We start from the raw sequence: 19,909 nt of genomic DNA, 5'->3' as shown, positions 1-19,909 counted from the left end.
AAAGCATTTCTTGCTGTTTCTTTCTTAAATATAATTAGACGCGCCTCATTACCTCACACTGAAGGACTTTTGTACTTTTTCCGAGCTGCGTTTCCTGAGATCTTCGATGGGCCGCGGCTTGTCGTATCCTCTGTCATTTTATCATCTTAGCAGTTATTTCCCCCCCCACCGCCCCCCGCCGACACGTCTGTCCTCTCCTCTGGCTCTCCCTGAGCTATCTGGACTTGATTTGCTGGTCTGGAGGCCACGCCCGGGGAGTCTGATGGGGCCCCGTGCTGGGTGACAGGCCTGTATTCCTTCAGCCCTTCCTGGCTTCCCTGGCCTCCACCGCATTCGTTTTCCTTAAAGTTTTCCCCGGACAGTTTGCTAACAAGGCTGTGCTCTCTTCCATTCCAGGGTCAAGACCCCTGTTCTCTATAAAACCCAGATGAAGAACTGTATCACATGAAACTCAGAGGCGGTCTCTGGAGAACCGACTGTGGCTACTGCTCCGAAGCCAAGGACGGTTCCAGACGGCCGCCCGGAAAACTCACCAGGCTCCGACGCCCAGTTTTGGCTACAGTCACAAGACAGCCAGGGGTACACGCCACCCATCCCGCTAAGGAACTGTCGTGCAAGTGGGTGCGTGGGACTGCTGCAGTGAGCTGGGGGGAAAGGCTCCCCGTAGATCCTCCCGGCCATTCTTTCTAACACTTGGGGAATGGTGTTGCGGTGGAAACCATTTCAAATAATTAAAACATTTGGTCCCTGTTTATCCTTTGCTTCCTTCTTCAGGCCTTGTTCTGAAAATAAACTTTGCTCTGAGTTTCCGGGCTCCTAAAATTCCCAAGTGTGTGAGTGTCCTGAAGGCCTTGGGCAGAGTTAATGATTGGCTTGAGGTTAGCTGGACCTGCTCTCCCCAGGTGAGCTGTCTTCACATCTCAGTCTTCTTTTTTTTTTCCTCTCTCTCTCTTTTCCTGGGTAGCAGGTCTCTCTCCTCTGCATGGAGACAAGCCTTACTTGTTGACTGTTCCTAAGTGCTCAGTGGATCAGGGGGGGTCCATGTAGGGGTGTGTGTGTCCATTTGACAAAAAAACAAGAGACGAATTAGGGCAGCCAAACCACAACATGCAGGCACTGGGTATTTAAGTCAGATTGACAGTGAGCCAGGATCCTGGTTAGGTGCCTGAAAATCTCCCAGTTTCCAAGTGTCTCTTTCTCAGCTCTCTCTCCCTTTCCTCTCCATCATGGTGGAGGGCAGCTGGTATGAGGTTTGAGTTCATGTGTTTCCTTTCTGTGTCCTTACTGTTTGGCTGCCTCTCAAATGTCAACACAGCAAGAACATGCCTCGAAGCTATGACTTCCCACCATCTCCTCTACCACGTGCCTGGCCCAACCGCATCCATGCTTGCCTGGAACCCGAAGGCCTTCTACATGGTCCCTCCGTTTCCTCTTTTGCCCTGTTTCAGTCCACTCATCAATGAACAGCCAGAGGGATCATGAGAAAGCCCAAATCAGATTAATCCCATCGCCCTGCTGAGAACCCTGCTGGGTGGGCCCTGCCTACTTCTCCAACTTGATACTGAGCCATCTCTCTTTGGTCCTTCATGTTCCAGACACGCTAGCCTCATTTTCCTCACCAATAAAGTAGGAACAACAACAATGTCTACTCAGAGGGTTGGGAGGAGTAAATGCTTTAACACATAAAGCACCTAAACCAGCGTCTGACTGTGATAGGGGCTCAATAAATGGAAGTGCCATTCCATTTACCTCTTTGAATTTGCCAAGAACTTCCCTGCTTCGAGGCCTTCACAAACACCCGCCATTCATCTTTTTATCTTTGTCAGGCTGTTTCTTTCTTAGCCTTCAAGTTTAAGTTTAAATGTCAACTCCCCGAGAGATCTTCTCTAACCAGTCTATTCAAATAGGTTCCCATCCTTTTAACCCCCCACCCTATTATTTTCTCCTGTAATAGCCTATTTGTTTCCCTCATACCACTTTTTCCCACTTGTCATTACATATTATTTGTTTACCTGTGGGCAGGGTTAGGTCTGTATATCCTGATCTAGCACAAGAAACATTTGCTGAATCAATGAGTAAAGGAATGAATCAGACTCCTAACCTTTCCTCTTCTAATACCAGAGCCACCCTCAAGCCACCTCGTCTCCTGGGCCACACTCTCCTCTCCAATTCCTATATTTATTTATTTATTCTCTCATCCTTTTGCCAGTTTTGACCCTGGGCTCTTGGCGACGGAAATTCTCTGAATCCTCCAGGGGCTGCCACATCCCTCCCCCACCACTCCATCCTTTTCTCTTGCCTGTGGGCCAGTTTCTCCTGTGAAAGGCTCACACTTTCATTTATATGTAAATAATAAATAATAGAATATGCAATGCCCAGAGTGAGTTCTATGACTAATAACTCCTCACCTGCCAAGTTAGAAGGGTTTGGGGATGAATTAACTCATCGTCTACCATTAAGAGATCAATGTCTATGCAATTACTCCACGAATACCCAAGATCAGGTATCTTACAGCCCCACCTGAAAGCCTAAAGTGATAGTAGGAAACGACAGTCCCCATTTTTGATGCTTCTCACCACTCATTCTCGGTGTCCATTGTATTATATAGAAACTGTGTAACGTGAGCTAAGACGCAGTAACCTGACCTGTCCTCATGAATCTCGCTTTCTCTCTCATAGCCAAGAACACTAAGAAGGAAAATGTCCTCGCCTAAATTTTTTATTATTTATTGACTGATAGCCTGTCTTTTTTTTTTTTTTTGTTCTTAAGCCTCTGTGCACTTTACTGATTACTCCTCTGGAAATCTTTTTACTTTACCATTCACCAGATAGCTGCCACCTTTGGGAAAGAAGGTGACAGTGTGATGGAATGGCTTGATACAAACTGAGCTTCCAGAAGAGTCTTCATATTGAAGTGCTGGTGCAGCCCCACCCTGCAACCTAATGCACTATGAAGGCAATGATGTAATCATGAGAAATAGCACAAGGCTTCCATCAGAGTCATTCTTTTCATCCAACAGAATAAGCCTGAGGACAACTGTCTTCATCATTTAATTCCTGGCCTCACCTGCATTTGCACCACTGGTGTGACTCAGTCGTGGAAACACGTCTACCGCCACATTTGAGAGACTCTGTTCCATTAATGTGATCTGAAGGTGAAATCTGTATATACCCCAGACTAAACTATTCAGTGATTTGAGTTATTGAGAAAAGCCCAAATAGTTATTAATTCCCTTAAGAAGAAGAAAATAAAGATCTCTTCCCTTATATGCAAAAGAGATTCCACTGGTTTATATTGGGTTGGCCGAAAAGTTCATTCGGGTTTTTCCGTAACACCTTACAGAAAAACCCGAATGAACTTTTTGGGCAACCCAACATATGTTTGGATGGGTAGCAGATAAAATGATTTTATTGAAATGAATTTTCTAGAATTTCATAGCGGGAACTTTGGGAACAAAAAAGAATTCTGATGGTAAAGAGGAAGAAGAAAATGTTTCTTTAGTGTGATATATATCATTATAATGGCACCTTAAATTCAGAGATTACCACTATTTGAAAGAATATGAAACATTATATACACAGTATTGTAAACCTCAAGAATACAAGTATCCTCACTTTAAAGATGGGAAGAATGGATTCATAGATGAGTCTTCCCCCAAATACAGAACTTTGGAGAAAAGCCAACACGGCTATATTGCCATTCCAGAGCCCTCTGTGTTTCCACAGATCTCAGGCTAGACCAAACAATTTTTTTTTGGTATTAGACTTGAATCAAAGAGGCAGACAGGTTGTAGTTAACTCAACAAATAAATGTTGATTAAGTGTCGACTATGTATAAAGAATATGAAAGGCACAGTCCTTGTTCTCAAGGAATTTGTAACTTAGTGAAGGAGACAGATGTATAAACTAAATGTAATGTAAAGCACTATTAAATTAAAGCACTGAGAAAGGAGTATTGACAGCTAGTTGTGGAGACATCATAGGGATGGAGCTGCTCCGGTTGGGGGCTGCTTATAACAATCAGAAAGAGAAAGACCCATTGGTAGAATCAGGCCACTTCCCTAGTAGGCACCAGGGAACCCTTCTGACTGGTGGAGATTTCCTCTTTGTTCTGAGCTGAAACCTACCTGTCTGTAGGTAGATAACTGTAGGTATCCACCATGTGCTTCTAGCTGTATCCTCTAAAGCAATGTAAATTATTGTAATCCCTCTCATATGTACCTGCCCTCACAATTCTAAATCTGGATGACATTTCTCTCCCCTTTCCCAGTGTGCCTTCCTTCCCAAAGACTCCTTTGCCTTCTATTTCTGATTAAATGTACCAATTTCTTCAACTCTTTCACCTAGGGCATGATTCCCAAATCTTTCACTATCCGGGCATTCTTCTCTTGACACTTTCTACTTTATTCATGTCCATCCTTAAAATTGGCATTGAAAACTGAACATAATACTTTAGATATGTGTTGACCAGTGGGTCACTTTCTTCCCTTGTTATCCATCCATCCCTCTGGTCATCCATCCATCCATCCATCCATCTATCCAAATGACACTTAAATAAGCTTCTGTGATAGGAGACACTGTTCTAGTTACTATAGGGGATAAAAAGATGAAAAACTTCAATGAAAGTCAAGTTTGGTGAGATGATGATTGGAGGAAACCATATTCCTACCAACACAACCTAAGCTTTCATCAATACTTTGGCAGCCATGGATCACACAGTTAGCATCTACTGAGCTTGTGGACCCCTAACCTTCTAACAAAGTCTCACAAAACTTACACTTAAACAGATTGCCCTTGTTCAGGGCATTGGCATTTGATTTTGGGGACCAAAGTTCAGAACGTTCCATTGATTTTGGCCTTTGAACTTTCAGCCCATTATTTCAGTTTATTGAGATCTTTTGGGAACCTAGACCCTGTCCTCCAACATCAAGCCTTTCCTTTTAGTTCTAGTCAACCTACGAACACCGGTAGCTTAGTCCAGAACTCTGGAGCATATCAAGCCAGCTGTGAATCCACCCAGCTCTATGACTAGCAAGGCCTCATTTCTTTATCTTGGCTATCAAGGAGATCATTTTTGGTCAAATGTGATATTGAAATCAAAATACAGTGGGCCCAAGGAATTTTTTTTTACCAATTTACTAGTATAAATACTAAATAAATAAATGCATTAATAAAAAGTAGAACTGAATACCAGGCCTTTTCCAACCCCGTGTTTACAGAGAGATCAATCCACTAATGTGGAAATTGGCAGCTCCAGAAGGTTTGGGATAGAGGATCTCCCTGTTCAACTCAGAGATACTAAATCAGCGGATTAAGTCTCCAAACTGTCTCTGGGCCTAGAGAGGGTAACAGTGCTCTTTATAAGCATCTTGGATTTCTACTTTAAAAATGAAATCCACTGGGTCCTATCAGTCTGTGGTTTGTCTGCTCTGCTTTTTGCAAACTTGAGATGGGGTTGCATCGTGATTGGTTACAATATTCTGCTCTTTGGAAGGGGAAACCCACTGACCCCTGACTGCAGCCGGTCATACAGAGAGTGTCAGAGGCGGACCAATTACCTAAGAGGATGGAGAAAAATCAAACAGAGGCCGGGCACAATGAAGGGAAAAAACACACAGCAGGCCCAGCTTTAGTTCCACTTCTTGAATTACCACTATGTCAATAGAAGGTGATAAATCAAGGGAGATATTTACTGATTAAAATTACATACTCCTACGGGAAACTGTATAAACAGATTGAAGAACAAAGCCTTCAGGGACTGAGCTCAGTTGAATCCATCCAGGCTTTGGCCAGTCGTTTCTGTCTCCAGCCAACTCTTGGACCCAGGGGTCATCGAGAGAGCAAGTTGCTCCATGAAATCAGACTTGCTATGCACAGATCCAAATATTTGTAGGGAAAATTTAAAGCCACGCTGGGAAGAGATTCAGGACTCAGATCCATTCACAAGGGATCCTCTTATTTCATTCTTTTTTTTTTTTGCTTTTACTCTCAAGTCTGGTCTAGACTCACTAGAAGGATCCAGATACCTGGTCTCTGTGCCCTGCTGGCCAGCGGAGGTCATGAGGCCACAGATGCTGAAGGGAGGACATAGGAGACATGAGTGGGCATGAAGCCCACTCCTACAGGGAGATTGGGGGTGGCAACTGTTGCTAATAAGCTTTTTTTTTTTTTTAACATTTATTTATTTATTTGGCTGTACCAGGTCTTAGTTGTGGCATGCGGGTTCTAGTTCCCTGACCAGGGATGGAACCCGGGGCCCCTGCATTGAGAGCGTGGAGTCTTAACCACTGGACCACCGGGGAGTCCCAGCCAATAACATTTTTCTGCCGACCCGCCTCGTCCACCCTTTCGGGCATATTCATATTGGTTGCCAGGGCAACAAGAGCTCTGGTCTGCCATCCTGGTCTCCCCAGGTGCATTGCATGGTCAATGACATCCTGCTTCTTTATATGGGGATCTTCTTTAGTGAGAGAAGTGCCTGTGGGAATGTCTGGAGCAATTTGTGTAAGGAGGGCCTAAAGCGAGGTTGCAGTTTCGTTTTCAGAGCCATCTCTTTATGCCAGCTCTTCCTGTGGGAGTGAGACCGTCACCCCAAACCCCTCTGTTCTGATGGGGGCAGCACAGGTTTCCACCTGATGGATGGGGAAGCCCTCACGGGGCTGCTGAACGTCACCACTGGCTCCATTACCTACGAGCAGTGGCGGGGTGAAATTCTGCCCTCCTAACCCAAGTTCCATTTCTTTCCTTTTGTGCCCTTGGCTGTGAATATGCAATTATCACTCAAAGGGAATTGGGCAAAACTGTTCTGGGATAAACAGGCTTTGATGATTGGGAGGAGGGAGGTGATCATCTATACAAGGTCAATATGTCACAGAAGTGTGTTGGAGGCATAATTCCTATTAGGGCCACCATGCATGGTTGGGTGTTTTGCGAGTTTTGTAAACGTGCCTGGCTGAGAGGACAATTGGGGGCTGAAACCAGCTGATGTTCTATCTGCCAAGCTGTCTCGCAGAGTGCCCAGACACGGGGCGGTGTCCAGACGGAAGGGCAGGTAACTTTATCTTCATACACAGGCAAAGTTGGTCCTCCAGGCATGCAGTGCACGGGCTTTTGTCTACCCAGTGTGGCCACCTTTTCCTAACTGTCCCTCCAGAGGGAGTGCCTTTTCCTAAATGGCAGGAAGGTACAGAACACACTGGACAAGGCCCTGGTCCTTCTGGCCTTTTCCTTGGAGCTGGGAGGAAGAGGAGGTGAAGAAGATCCCAACTGCAGCATTTAGGAGTTCATACTTTGCCTTTTAAAAGGCAGTGGTGGCTAATAAAATGCCTGTATAATTACCCTGGCTCACTCTCTTGTTCTTTCCCAACTGGGTTACTGTAAAGTGAGGTGAGCGCCCCTTCGTTTTCTTCCTCCCTGAAGGGATTTGTCAGGCATTCCCTGTCCGCGTGAACCCTATTCCCGGGGTGTCACTGAGCCCTTCTCTTTCTACCGGCCTCCAGAGATGGCTGGTGTTACAGCTCAGACATCACACACCGTCTTAACTTCTGGAAAACTCTGAGACGTCCTTTTATTTTTTTTGAAAAGGAAGTTATGTTTACAGCGGCTGCGCTGCACTGCTCTGCCCCTTGGAGCCTCCTCTGAATGGTTTCCAGTGTGTTCGCTTATCTCCAAATGGAAATACGTTTTGGAGATGGGGAGAAATTAATTATGATTTCCCAAGCTGAGGAGGTGAAGTCGGCTGTCGCGAGCCATGGGGGCGCTCTGATCTCGTTCTTCTGCTCGGCTTGAAGAAAAATCTCTCTTTGCCCTGGAATATCATGGCCTGGAGGCCTTTAAATTAAAAACAGTTGTGAAACTGGCAGCAATTTAGAACTTATGCCAGCGCATGAATCCGTAAAGAGTAGGGCCTCAGGGATGCAGGTCATGTGTCTATAAAGAGGCCTGCTTTGTATCCTTGGCTTTTACGAAGGCGAGCCTTTGGCCTACCACTTCTTTTCTCTCACAGGGGGAATGTCGGCTCTTTGGGGTTGTTTCCCACCCTCCCTTCTGACTTAACCTCCCGCCTGGTCCCCGTCCTGGGGTTCTAGGGTTTGCCCCGTGCCTGGGGGTGCCATCAGGGCCTGGTGCTTTCTCAACGTCTCCCAGGTCAGGAAAAGAAGCATCCAGACAGTGGTTGACGCCTCCCAAGAACACAGGGTGACCAGGAGACGGCATGGCAAGGGCTAGAGAAGACAACACAGCTACAGAGGAAGCCCCCACGGACAACGTGAATCCAAGCCAGCAAAACCAAACACCGTTATATAGAAGATATTTCTGTCAACTCCCGGAGAAGGTAGCGGAAATGCCAGACAATAAAATAGCAAGTTGAGGATGGGCCAGTAAAATCCCTCCTTAGTGTTTACGGCCTGGCTGCTTTGAAGCCAGGAGGTAAGCTTGGTCAGAGGGAGGGGTGTGGGCCTGGAGGGTGGTGGACAGACAAAACCTGAACTCTTTTCCCCACAAAAATCTTCCCACTGACACTTTCTCTAGCATTCTGCCTCCTCCAGCGTGGTGTTCTTGTGCAGAGGATCCCAGAACACCCTAAGTTATATGGTATCTTTAATTAAAAAGTGAAATCCACCTATAAGGACAAAGAAGCCCAAGGACCCGATATCAGTTAATCCTATTTGGCAGAGAAAGAATTCACACTTAAATCTGAAAACATAATTGTTTCCTTAGTCACGTTCAGAGCTGTATTCAGCAGGTTATGCTGACAGTCACTGACTGACTGTCTCATATGTGTGGTAGCAGGGAACAGCTTGGTGGGGTCAGACATTACATACAAAGATAAGGGATCTGCATAGTTTCTTGTAGAGAATTGATTTTCTTTTTTTTTTTTTTAACATCTTTTGCTTTACAATGGTGTGTTAGTTTCTGCTTTATAACAAAGTGAATCAGCTATACATATACATATATCCCCATATCTCCTCCCTCTTGTGTCTCCCTCCCACCCTCCCTATCCCACCCCTCTAGGTGGTCACAAAGCACCTAGCTGATCTCCCTGTGCTATGTGGCTGCAAAAATATGGAACGCTTCACGAATTTGCGTGTCATCCTTGCTTCAAGTAGCAGGGGCCATGTTAATCTTCTCTGTATCGTTCCAATTTTAGTATACATGCTGCCGAAGCGAGCACGAGAATTGATGTTTTAAGGCAAAGGGATGCTTGAGCAGAGCTGCGCTTTAGAAGAGCCATAGTAGAATAATTTTGAAGATACAGGTAATAGCTAATATTTCTTGAACACTTACTGTGTGCCAGAAACCGGGTTATTTTATTACATGCATTCTCTTCTTAAATCTCCATACAACCCTATGAAGTAGGTACTACTCTGGTCCTCATTTTACAGCTAGGCAGCCTAAAGCTCAGGGAGGTCCAAGGTCACACAGCTTGCAAGTGGTGGAGCAAGGATGAGACCCAAGTCTCAGCAACTGCAGAGCGCACACTCCTAACTACTATAGATCAGGCCTAGTGTGTACATTGCTCATTGCATCAAGTGTCCAGAAAGACCTGTTTCATTTGTGTAGAAGGAGGGGCAAACCTCTAGATTTGGGATTTTGAGATGTAGATGTCAGGGGTGCCAGATTTAGCAAATAAAAATACAGAACACTTAGTTACATTTGAAAAGTAGCTGTAGCAAGCTTTTGTAACTTATTAAAAGTAGCTGAATACAGGACATTTAAGGCACCCTGCATAAAGATGCAGGACAAAAGTCACTCAATGCTGGACACGGCCTGTACCCAGAGGATGCTCTGCAAACCCGCCAGGTGTGCACCTTGGGTCTGTCGCGCCATTTCTCTGCCACCTTGGGCAAACCCACCCCTCTTCACCTCATTCTTCTCAGCTGAAAAATGTGGATAATAATATCTAAGTGAGATGATATAAAATGCCTGGTAGAGTGCCAGGCATAGAGTAGGTGCTCAATAAATGCTTTGTTGGTGAACTGGGCAACTGCCTAGTTTCCAGAAAAAGTTGTTGTTTTTTTCTTTCCATTCAGAAGAACACTTAACTCTTACTGAGTATTCTAGTCATCAAAGACTTGGCCTTTTCTTCATGAAAAATATATCTTTTAATGGGGGTCATTTCTTGATGTTTCGTGTAGCCTGTATTTAAAAACACCAGCCATTTCCTCTAATAGGAAAGTTGCTACACAAGTGAAAAAAAAAATATAAGGCAACAGAAACAATGCCCATTATATTATCTTCAAGCCTTTATTATGTAGGTATTAAATTTGAACTCAGAGGTCGTCACACTCTGAAAGTGTTTCCATCTGGAGCGCTCCATTCTCCATTCTGTCGGTTCAATTAAGCCTGAGAATTTAAATTATCTCCCTAACTCTAAAAATATGTATAGATACTTCTGAAAGTGGAAACGATTCCAGGGCTTAGAAGAAATGCTGTGGAGTGAATGTGCTCACAGCTCTCAGGCCAGGAGGGTTGACCCTTCCAGATCTTTGAAAGGTTGTGGAAAGACCGTAAAAATCAAATCAAATCAAGTCAAAATAGACAGCCTTTCTCTCAAGAAGAGCGTTTGGAAAAGAGGTGGAGGGATGGAAGAGTCGTGTGTGAAAAAAACATACACACTCAGTGGGAAACATATTTGTCTAAAAACATTAAATTAAAAATTCTGAGTGACAGCATTTCTTCCTTTCTTTCTCTCATTTCCAGTTCATTCTTATCAGAATTCTGTCAGCTCTCAAACTGACATTTTCCTGTTCTGATCTTTTCTCAGATAGTAAAGAGGGATTTTTATTTTTTTAATTTTTTTATGGGGCTGATGCAAACAGCAGATCCGTCTACAGAGAAACGTCAAGGACGGTTTGGAGTCCTAAACCCTGACCCTCCTGCCCTCTCCTAACTAGCTATTGACATTGAACTTAAAAAAAGCGGCAATGCTGAGATGAGATAATGCTTTAAAGTGGAAGAGAACAGGGCTATGGGGAGGAAGTGGGGGGTTGGCAAGTGAATTTGCTGCTGGGCCGAGCGTCAAACTTCAGGCTTTGAAAAGTTCAGTTTTGCTTCAAGTATCTGGGACAGAAAATGGGCCTCATCCTTGAGAACAGGTATGGGGTTAGAGAGTCTCTTTGGAGGAAACTCCTATTCCAGGAAATGTAATGTGGTCCCGTTTTCAAGATCTTTGGGGTCGATGAGCTGTCACACTATTGGGTTTTTTTTCTAATTTTTATTTATTTCATTTATTTATTTTTGACTGTGTTGGGTCTTCGTTGCTGCACGTGGACTTTCTCTAGTTGTGGCGAGCGGGGGCTCTTCATTGTGGTACGTGGGCTTCTCGTTGAGGTGGCTTCTCTTGTTGTGGAGCACAGGCTCTAGGCGTGTGGGCTTCAGTAGTTGTGGCGCACGGGCTCAGTAGTTGTGGCACGAGGGCTCAGTAGTTGTGGCGCACGGGCTTAGTTGCTCCGCGGCATGTGGGATCTTCCCGGACCAGGGCTCAAACCCGTGTCCCCTGCATTGGCAGGCGGATTCTTAACCACTGCGTCACCAGGGAAGTCCTTGTCACACCGTTTTTGCACTGGACCCGTGAATGACTCCCTTTGCTCGTGTCCTGTAACAGAGTTGGGCTTTACAATGCACGCATTTGGAATTTTTGATGTGAATATCTAAAGGGACTTTCTCCATCGTTTCAAAACGGAGAAGTAGAAAGAACACGGCTTGCATTCGATTCTGATCCCTTTGTTCTCTGGATTCTATTAGCTTTGGCTTCTGTTTACCCTCATTTAAAGAGTCTTCCACCTGAAATTGTGAATGTGACCTGCTTCCTCTCTAGCTGGGAACAGAGATAAAAAGAGAAATGATTTCTCAGAAAAACCTTGACTGTGCTATTGTGAGCCATCTGTTCTTATTTTCATATCACTGGGTCCTGAATGTTCTAGAATAAAGCCCTGGCATCTCTGAAAATGTTTCCTCCATTTCACCACTGGTTGGAAATGCGGTTCAGTGAACCCATGACCGACCCAGAATAAAATTTGTAAGAGAGAAGCTTGGATTCCTTGGGGGTAGGGTTTATTTCATTTTAAAATGAGTCCTGGTACACCTGGATTCTCTCTTCTTGCCTTATGGCGATTTATTTACAGAGACGCTGGTGCCTTGATACTTCCGAAAGGCAGGGTGTTACTCTGCTTACACAGAAAGAAGTGAGGAGTTCTCTAAATGTCTCCACTTTCTAGAAGCTGCTGGTATCTTCTGGGCCAAGCCCTGGGGAATCCAAACCCTCTCCAGGCATGCCAAAGGCCAGAGAGCAGCACGGAGAACTCTAATCACATGAGCATTGTTCACGGGCATGGGCAGACACCACTGTCTCTGTCTCCTTTATGTTCATTGCTTGAGACACTTGAAATTAGGCCTGACACAGCGCTAACAAATGTACTACAGGGAATGAGCCTGCACTGGGCCCTAGGGAATGATCTAGAAGGCTTAATAGGTCTTTTCCATCTTTAATTTCCACAGTTCTAAATATGCTGGCTGCTTATAAAGCAGTAGATTGATTTTCGGGCAGACTGGTTAGTTTTGAAAGCACTTAGTGGAGAGGATTTGGCTTTATGTAGCCATACCCCTTGACCCTGACTTTAGTTTGGACCTGGATTCTGAGAGCAGCCCTCAAGTAGCTCCTTTCACCTCCCTTTGGCAGAGAGCAAGTGGGCAAGGGGTGGTCCTAGGCTCCCCCCTGAGCTCATTAACCAGCCGCTATCATCTCTGTGCACTGGGGACTACGTCTTGTCTCTCCGGTTATGTGTAAGCAAATCAGAGCATGGAAGTGGTGTTAGCCTGGCTCACCACCGCCTCACACCCCTCTGAAATAAGCCAAGTGTTCAGGTTTGATGGTAAGCCTTCCTAGGGAGAAGGCTTCTTGTGTCTTCTGAAGATGTGGTGAGTGCCATGATCACTCCTTGTCTAAGGGCAAGGGAACAAGACTCACCTTAATGTATTGATATCTTTCAAAGCAGGAAGCTGCTGAAATGTTGTGCGGTTGTGTGACTTCATATTATGATGCAGCTGGTGAATTCATTTTGGAAATGGCTGGTTTGGAGGGAAACTTGCTATTTTTCTTTTGGTAATTGTTCCCATTGGTTTACCCTACCCCCATCCCCACCATGACGCAAGGAAGCAATTATAGGCAATAAAACAGACACAGCTAAGTCTAGGGAGAGGGGAGGGCCCTCGGAGTTTCCAAATTTTCTTTGAGCTCAGACACAGATTGCCTTTTTCTGGACATGGGAAATAGGAACAATCTCAGTTTTTCCATCCATAAGACAGGGATCTTAATTATTGCTTGCATCACAGGAAATGTTATAAGGACTAACTAGCTAACATTTTTACAGTGATATGGAGATAAATATATATGAAGTGCACAGGATCTTTCATGATGGCTAAAAGTGCTCTTAAGAAGGAAACCCAGGGGCTTCCCTGGTGGCGCAGTGGTTGAGGGTCTGTCTGCTAATGCGGGGGACACGGGTTCGAGCCCTGGTCTGGGAGGATCCCACATGCCGCGGAGCAACTAGGCCCGTGAGCCACAATTACTGAGCCTGCGCGTCTGGAGCCTGTGCTCCGCAACGAGAGAGGCCGCGATGGTGAGAGGCCCGCGCACCACGATGAAGAGTGGCCCCCGCTTGCCGCAACTAGAGAAGGCCCTCGCACAGAAACGAAGACCCAACACAGCCATAAATAAATAAATAAATAAATAAAAATTTAAAAAAATAAGTACCATCTTCTATGAAGTAACTGACTTATTAAAAAAAAAAAAAAAAAAAAAAAAGAAGGAAACCCAGGCATCCACTCCTTTTGCATTTTCCATTTCAGGGTGAAATATACAGCTGGAAAAGCTACTTGTGACTGACAAAATGCTGGGACTAATATCATGCTTTGAACTACTTTATCCAGAATTAAGGAGCCAGTTCCCAATTATTCCAACCTCAAGGTCACTCACTGAACCAGTACTTCAGGTAGAGGAGGATTACGTATGGGTGAGAGAAGAGAGGAGACGTGAGGACCGCAGGGCAGAGGACGGGAAGGGAGAAAGAGGAAGAACAGAAGAGTGAAGAGGGCTTGCACTATTTTTCTTGTAAACTATCTGAATTTGAAATACTCATGGGTCAGCCTTGGTCACGCAGAAACGTGCCAACTCCTAGAGTCCTCCTCTTTGGTGTGCCACCCCCTAAAAGAAGGAAGCAAAGCCTGGAAAGGATCTGGCCTGCCTCGTGCCTGCCTGGTAGCTCTACCCAGCCTAGAGGTCACATTCAGAGGCATGGAAGAGGCAAGTACCTCTTCTTCCACCAAGCGTTTCATCAGGATTCTGTACGCTTCAGATGTAACCCCTCTTAAAAATCTGAAAATGAAACGAGACACATTTCTGAGGTTGTCAGCAGGTAGATCCACTGGCTTGTGGTAAGTAATCTCTCTGGGAGGAAGTCTTGGCTCTGATGTCTGTGTTGAACGTTCCGTGGCTCCCCCCGGCCGCCCCAGCGCAGGTTTATTCTCTGGGCGAGGAGGTGGTGATGATATTGCTTCTAACAACCAGACTGAAGCGTAGCCTCAGGCTGTCTTGCAAAGCCCCCTCCAAACAGCCTCTAATTAATTTTTATCCTGCCATCCCAATGAGTCCCAGGAGTGCAGCAACCGAACAAAAAACCCTCATCAAGTCATTTGGAGAAAGCTTTGACGTAACACTTCCCGATTTCAGATCTCTGAAAGAAAACCTGTGGCAGAAGAAACCCTCAACCCTTCCCTACACTCCTCCACCTTACTTGTTTCTTTTCTTTTCTTCTTTTTTTTTCAGTTTCTCATCTTTTCTTTTACAGTGGCCATAAGTCAGACCTTTCTCTGGCTCCCTCCAGCCCATAGTTCTTTCAGCGAGAACCCTCGAGATACACATTTCTCTTGCTGATGGAGGAGAAACCCCAATTCTCTGGGGCCTGGGGCTGGTTCTCCCTCTGGGCTGCCCCAGGGATCCCAGCCACCTTTGGAGGGGAGGCTTACAGCCTCTCTGGCTTGCAGGGGGGCCAGGTCTCCTCTGGGCTGTGAAAACAGTCTTCAGTAGACATAATGCTGGAAACCGAGGGAAGGTTCCACAAAGAGGAATTTTACCCACTGAGCACATTAAAGACGTGGCCTTCTACCCTCCCCCTTTGGAAGCGCTGCTGGCGGCAGCTCGGTGGCGCTGGCCGGCTGTCCGTGCCGGGGGTCCCTGCAAAACTCCCGAAGGCCCCTGTTCAGGCGGCCTGTTTCAGGGCTCAGAGACAGAAGGGCCCCTTCCGCCCTGGCACCGGCACGTGAGCCTCACTTGTTGCCCTCTATCCAGCTCAGAGTCCTTCCCAGTCACCTTCTCCCACCAGCCTTTCAAAGCCCTCCCGGCCCCTCTGTTCATTCAGGATGCTTCTCCTGGGAACTCGGAATGAATGAAAATTTAGGAAGAGTGGCTGTTTGAAATGATGCATTCAGAGGTGCTGAAACCCAAACCACCCGCCGTCTGGGCTTCCTGGGTTTTCAGGACAAAAAGGTTGAGTGACGGTTCCCTTCCTGAGGTCTCAACAGAGGAGACTGATCTGTGCCAGCGGCTCTGGTGTTAATTTCATGATCCCTGGGTGCCAAAGAAATTTCCTCAGGACCCGCTTGACTCGACAGCCCCTGAGAAATGGGGCCATTGTTTCTAATGAGCTTCAGCAGTCTGACTCCTTTAAAAGAGTTAATCACAGAATCACAGGCCTAGAAAGGACTTCTCCGATGGCTCCTCTGTGCCAGGTCCAAGTGGGTGAGAGCTGATCCTATTTTTGAAGATGCCCACGGAGCCCCACTCCAGTGACTAATCACTCGTAATTGTCCTCTTTAATTTTAACCTCATGGGCTACTGTTCGAAACAGATTTCCGTTTGTGCAGTCCTCGGAAAAGGTAAAAAGCATTGCTCATCATGCAAGTGGGGGCTGTTCATTTCCTACTCCTCTGTTCTTTCCTGTCTCCCTGGATGGTGGCACGGCCCAGCGGTGAAGAGCAAACACTGGGGAATCGGACATGCCTGGGTATGAAGTCTGGGTTTTGTAATTGACAAGCTGTGCTACTATGTCTCAGTTTCCCTGTCTGTGAAACTGAGGAAATAATAGCCACCTCACTGGGTTGTTTTGAGGATTAAATGAGATAGTGAAAGTAACGTGGTTGCCTTGGGTCAGGGTAGCGCTTACTCTGCGGCCACAAATAAAAAGGCTCCCACTGGAGCGGAGTTGAGTGCATGTGGATTCTTGCCTGTTTGGTTGTTCTGTTGAAGATGCCAAGGGATACCCATGGGCCAGGCAACAAAGAGCAATGGAGGGCTTCCCTGGTGGTGCAGTGGTTGAGAATCTGCCTGCCAATGCAGGGGACACGGGTTCGAGCCCTGGTCTGGGAAGATCCCACATGCTGCAGAGTGACTAGGCCCGTGAGCCACAATTGCTGAGCCTGCGCGTCTGGAGCCTGTGCTCCGCGACAAGAGAGGCCGCGACAGTGAGAGGCCCGCACACCGCGATGAACAGTGGCCCCCACTTGCCTCGCACAGAAACGAAGACCCAACACAGCCATAAATAAAAAAAAAAAAAAAAAAAAAAAAAAAGAGCAATGGAAAGAGAACTGGACTGAGGGTCTGGAGACCTGGGCCCTAGACACAGCTCTGCTGTAGCTTAGGCCGTGACCACTCTGGGCCTCAGTTTTCTAGTCTGTGAAATGATCTCCACCTGTCTCCCTGGCAGGGGAGCGGGGAGGGGAGAGATGCGGCTAAGGATTGTCAACTGGAAAGTGGTCTTCAAATGTGAGGCGCTAAGGGCCCTGAAGGCGGATGACTAATTGACTCCTTGGGCCCGTAGACCTGCCTGCTGCCCTCGGAGCCCTCTCTAGCACCAAGCAGTGCCCTGGCATTTTGCTAGCCTTGCCCTGAATTGCTAGTATCCTGGGAACGTGGAGTAGGAAGAGGCAAGTTGAAGTTTATTTCCTCACTTCTTAGTGCTCACATTTCCTTAGACTCTCGGTTCTATTTTGTTGTGAAAGGGACAGCCCCCGTCTGGGAGGACCCCCCAGTCACGAGGCAGCATGCAGAGTGGCTAAGCACGGGTTAAGCCCAGGGACTACAGGGCCAGCCCCTGGCTCTGTCTTAACTCTGCCACTTTCCCAACTTGTGTCCACGGGCAAGCTGCCTACCTGTCTGTGTTTCAGCATTCTCAGCTATAAAATGGGGATACGAGTAGTTTCCGCCTGAGAAGGTGAAATGTCTACACACAGCGTGCTCACAACAGTGCTCTGGGACGTGGAAAACACTCAGTAAATATTAACGGTGTTATCATTAATTGAAATTTTCTAGTCCATGCAGTAATGAAGCCTGACCAGGAGATTCCTGACTCAGTCAGGGAAGACCTCACTCAGAGAAGACACTCAAGTCCAGTGGGTTCTTAAGCTGCTGGGGTAGGGGGGCACGTGACTTGTTTGAGGAAATGATAAATGTTGTGGGCTCCCTCCGCAGAAAAGTTAATATGAGTCCCAAATTTCACATATATTTTTCAGAGGATTCCACCACAACCAAACCATGGAATTACTGGGGTCCACAGACCCTTGGTTAGAAACTTCTGTTTTATTGCCTTCTTGTTTATGAGGTCATTAGGATTATCCAAGTACAGCTTTGTATGCAGTGAGGATGTTTATCTGATTCAAAAATTAAATTATGGGTAACATCAACTGGAGAACCAAAAAGAAAATAAAATGTATGATATAACTGAACTGGAGCTAGACTTTATACAATCTCTTTCTTGAGCAGTATGCTTGTGACGTATGCCATTGCAATTTTTGTCCAAGCCCGCACTGCTCTGAGAGAGCCTTGGAGAAATTCTCTCTCTCCTTCTTTCCCACCCTTTGGCAGCTGCAAAGAGCCAAGGGTCACTGTGTTAAGAATTTCCAGTTCTGGAGAAACGGAACGTCAAAGTTGTGAACCTCTTAGTTAACAATGAAAGTTTCCTTATTTCAAGGGAGATAAAGAACTCTCTTATGTATGGTGTTTATAGGCTAGAGTTTGGAAGAACTTAAATTAAAAAACAAATAATAGGGGCTTCCCTGGTGGCGCAGTGGTTGGGAGTCTGCCTGCCAATGCAGGGCACGCGGGTTCGAGCCCTGGTCTGGGAAGATCCCGCGTGCCGCGGAGCGACTAGGCCCGTGAGCCACAACTGCTGAGCCTGCGCGTCTGGAGCCTGTGCTCCGCAGCGGGAGAGGCCGCGACGGTGAGAGGCCCGCGCACCGCGATGAAGAGTGGCCCCCGCTCGCCGCAACTGGAGAAAGCCCTCGCACAGAAATGAAGACCCAACGCAGCCAAAAATAAATATAAATAAATAAATAAATTAAAAAACAAAACAAATAATAGCAAATACGTCCTTCGATATGATTATACCCTGGACGGCTCCATTGTAATTTGGTAGGAATTAAGGGTTGGACCCACAAGAGTTTAATTTTCAGATTCAACAGAAGCATATTTCATGTCTCCCCAAATACCTTCTTAAAAAACACCACCCTTGACATGGTTTTGATTTATTTCTCTACTTCTGTACCATTGGCTTTGCAAAATTAATTTGCTGCATAGAAATATCTTAAATCACTTTCCCACTAAACCACGGTTGTTTTAGGGAAAGAAAAGGGGGAATCCTCTGTTTTCACTATCAAGGCATGATAACCCACAGAAAAAAATTGACTGAAAGCTACACACAAAAATAAAAGTAATATCAATATTTTTCTTTCTTAAAGAAAGGCCTGATAAGGAAGAGAAATGCAAACTGCAAAATATATTTCAGTTTCTCCACAAATATGTGCTGTGAAATGGGCTAGAGGCAGAGAAAAAGGATGGCTGAAAGTAACAGTCCAGAATAATAGGAAATGCAGAAGAAAATACGAGACCATGACTGAACAGGGTGGGAGGGAAATGGTGGATGAAGAAGGGATATATTTGGGTAAGACAGTTGCACAAATGGTGGGGACAGGGAAGAGAAAGCCATAGTAACCACTAGTTACCTTCTTTGCACATGTATATCTTTCTATCTCCCCCATTGCCAGACGCATGCCTCTGCATATTAGATACTCAATAAATAAAGAGAAACAAAGAGAACACGTAAAAAACCCAGAAGCTTTGAAATTAATATTGACTTAGACGTGCACTTTATCCAGGCTATGAATTTACCATTATTATCAATTGCCATCTGTTTCCCTTGCAATACTGATTTTTTTTGTGTGTGTATATGTATGCGTGTATGCGGTTTAAATGTTGTTCACAGATCATCAACTGCTTGCATCCTAGCCTTCAGAAGCTCTACTCCAAATGAGATAACTAGAGTTTCCTACTTATGATGGTGGGGCGGGTAGCATTATCCTTAGGACTAAAATAGGAGTAAGCAGAATCATATCACTATGAGGTTGGGGCCTCCTATGGATCTGGGTCAGCAGTTTCCCGTTCTGATTCTAGGGACTGTGGTATAGCCTGGTGATAACATATCTGTAGATTATAGACAACTGCTTAAATTTCTTCTTTGGAGAATAGTTTCTGAATTGGGGATTGAAAACATAAAGAGATGAGAAACAAAGGAAGAGAGAGATTAATGTTTTAGTCAACACTCAACAGAATATCAATCCTGGCAAGTAAAAAAGTATTGACATGGTTTGAGAGATTCAGGATTAAGCAGAACATTTGAATTGGCATACTGTGTAGCTATTGAATGAAAATGTTCTATATTTGGTTAATTGGCCTACACACCCCTTATAATTATCTCTAGCCCCAAATAATGGATTGATACACTTAGGTGGCCCTTAAAAAATGTCATTCAGCAGAAAGAGGCTTAGAGAGGACTCTACCTCATTGTTTCAGTGGTGCTTGA

The 19,909-nt window shown here is 45.6% G+C and overlaps 1 protein-coding gene and 1 long non-coding RNA gene across 2 annotated transcripts in view; one reads left to right on the top strand and one right to left on the bottom strand.

Moving 5' to 3' along the window:
* LOC309648081 overlaps positions 1–13,441 on the top strand; it is a 43,675-nt gene extending 30,234 nt beyond the window's left edge. Inside the window, exon 3 of the long non-coding RNA XR_014256467.1 lies at positions 397–13,441. This is a non-coding gene — a long non-coding RNA (uncharacterized lncRNA). The remainder of the gene's footprint in view (positions 1–396) is intronic.
* ZFHX3 (zinc finger homeobox 3) overlaps positions 1–19,909 on the bottom strand; it is a 428,452-nt gene that overhangs the window by 352,003 nt on the left and 56,540 nt on the right. The window lies entirely within an intron of this gene.

This window comes from Balaenoptera physalus (genome assembly GCF_965194825.1).
Source record: "Balaenoptera physalus genome assembly, chromosome: 19".
NCBI lineage: Eukaryota > Metazoa > Chordata > Mammalia > Artiodactyla > Balaenopteridae > Balaenoptera > Balaenoptera physalus.
This window is presented reverse-complemented; position numbering and strand designations above follow the sequence as displayed.